Raw genomic sequence first — 2942 nt, 5'->3', positions numbered from 1 at the left:
ATAAATAGTATCTATACTCCAATGTTTCTTTACAAAATACTATAAAATAACCTATAAAGAACAGGCAATGATATACTACGGTAAATCAAATATGCACAATTTATTCTGGCTCATTTTTTTCAGTCCAATATTTATTTTCATGCAAAAATAACAAGTATCATGAGTGGAGAAAATGGTAAATATTATTTTAAGTCACAAAACCTAAATTCCTCATTTTTCTATACTATGTCCTTGTCTTCTGAGCAATGCAAAGCAACTGTAATAAAAAATAAAATTAAAAAAAACACAATGAACTGGACTCTTGGTGTAGTTGGAGTCCTCAGGTATGTATGTGTGCTTGAAGAAGTTTGAGGAAGACAGGGTTGAATTATCCATTCAGAAAACACAAGGACAATCCTGAATTTTGGAGTATTGCACTGTAATTTAGAAAAATAAAAGCTCACATCTGGCTCTCCTAAATGTTTAAAGAAAGCCATAAGACTGAACAAGCACTACTATTCTTACTTCCTTTTCAGAAAGTTAGGTAGTGATCATATTCTGGCTGAAAACAAAACTAGTTAAGCTCTGTGTTAAAAATTCTATATTTTCTTGCCTTCTGTTAACTTAAGTGCTTTAATCCATGGATTCCTTGGAAATTAATCCCTAAATTATTCTGAAACAGGCACATTAATGAAAACATTACAGCAATAGTTATAATAATCATTGGATTGACTGATTCACATAAGTCATTTAATTTATTTTAACAATATCTCAGGGATTCAATATGATCATCATCTCCATTCACAGTGGAGGGCACTGAGGTTTAGAAAGGTTAAGTTATTTTACTAAGCTCACGTACCTATTACATAACAAAGTAAGGATGTGAAAAATATCTGCAACGCACTGGAATCTGTTCTCTTAACCTCTATGCACACTGTCATATATTTTCCTTTTCTATGTTTGTCAGATTTAGAAACAAAATTACTAAATGTCCTGTATTTTAATTGGCAAACACATCTGTGATCTAATTTTGTTGTTGTTAGGTGCCATGATCTCAATTCCAATTCATAAAGACTCTATGAACAACAGAAATAAATATTGCCTGGTCCTGTGCCATCCTCACAATTTTTATGCTTGAGATCATTGTTGCTGTCCCTTTAAACCCATCCCAATGGAGGTCTTCCTCTTTTTCGATCACCCTCCACTTTACCAAATATTATGTCCTTCTCCAGGAACTGGTCCCTCCTGATAACATGTCTGCCTGATAATATGCCTGAGTATAAGAGACAAAGTCTTGACATTCTTGCTTCTAAGGAGCATTCCGGCTGTACTTCTTCCAACATAGATTTGTTTATTTTTCAGGCAGACCATGGTATTTTCAATAGTCATCTCCATCACCATAACTCAAATGCATAAATTTTTTTCTACAGTGTTCCTTATTAATTGTCAAACTATTACATGTATACAAGGCAAATTGAAAATACCTTGGCTTGAGTCAAGCACATTTTAATCATCAAATGGATGTCTTTGCTCTTGAACATTTTAAAAGAGGTCATTTGCAGAAGATTTGTAATATATATCATTTTGTTTCTTGACTGCTGCTTCCATGAATGTTATTTTAGATCCAAGCAAATGAAGTCTTTGACAACTTTAATATTTCCTCATTTATAATGATGTCATTTACTGGTCTTGTTGTGAGTGTTTTTGTTTTGTTTACCTAGAGGTGCAATCCAACTAAAGGCTGTGGTCTTTGATATTCATCAGTAAGTATTTGAAGTCTTTTTCAATTTTTGCAAGCAAGGCTATATCATCTGCATATTGCAGGCTGTTAATGAATCTTCCTCTAATCTTAATGACACATTTTTCTTCATATAATTAAGCTTCTCAGTTTATTTGTTCAGTATACAGATTGAATAACGATGGTGAAAGAATACATCTCTAATTCACAACTTTCCTGATGTCAAACCATTCAGGACCCCCACCCCTGCTATGATAGAACTACTGCCTCTTAGTCTTTGTAAGTTTCCTCATGAGCACAAATAAGTGTTATGCAATACCCATTCTTTGCAACAATTTCCAGAGTTTATCATGATACACACACAAAAAAAAACTCTTTGTATAGTCAGTTAAGCACAGTTAAACATCCTTCTTGTATTCTCTGCTTTCAGTCAATATCCGGATGTTAGCAGTGATATCCCTACTTAAATTTCCTCTTCTGAATCTAGCTTGAGTTTCTGGCAGTTCCCTGTCAATGTGCTATTGAAGATGTTTTTGAATTATCATAAGAAAATTTTTATTGTTTGTGATATTAATTCTACATTGCTCAATGATTTACACATTCCATTAAGTCACCTCTCTTTGGAATGGGAACAAATAAGGATATCTTCCAATCAATTGGCCAAGTATCTCTCTGTCTTCTAAATTTCTTGGCAAAGATGAGTGAGCACCTCCAGTACTGTGTAAGTTTTCTATTTGTATTGCTTCACCTTCTGGTGACTTGTTTTCACAAATAACTATAGTACACCTTGGACTTTTTCCTTCTGTAGCATTGGTTTTTAATCATATGCTACCTATTAAAATGGTTGTTATTGTTAATGTTATAATAAGTTTAATTTTGGCACAGAGAGGATTTTTTTCCCCATGAACTTGTTATCTTTTTTTCATTTATTTAGATAATCTTTTATTTCTTTCATTATCACTCTAAAATTCAGTATTCACATACTGTACAAGTTTTGTTATATTTGCACATATGTCACCGTAGAATAAGCACTTGAACACAAGGTTGGTTTGAATCACAAGGTTGGATGTTCAAATTCACCAGCTGATCCTTGTAAACCCTATAGAGGAAAAGCTCCATATCATCAGTGAAGACAAGACCAGGGGCAGACTGTGGAACAGACCATCAATTACTGATATGCAAATTCAAATTAAAGCTGAAGAAAATGAAAACAAATCTACGAGAG

Source organism: Chrysochloris asiatica, unplaced genomic scaffold (genome assembly GCF_000296735.1).
Source record: "Chrysochloris asiatica unplaced genomic scaffold, ChrAsi1.0 scaffold00201, whole genome shotgun sequence".
Taxonomy (NCBI): Eukaryota; Metazoa; Chordata; class Mammalia; order Afrosoricida; family Chrysochloridae; genus Chrysochloris; species Chrysochloris asiatica.
The sequence above is the reverse complement of the archived record's forward strand: the minus strand, read 5'-3'. Positions refer to the sequence as shown.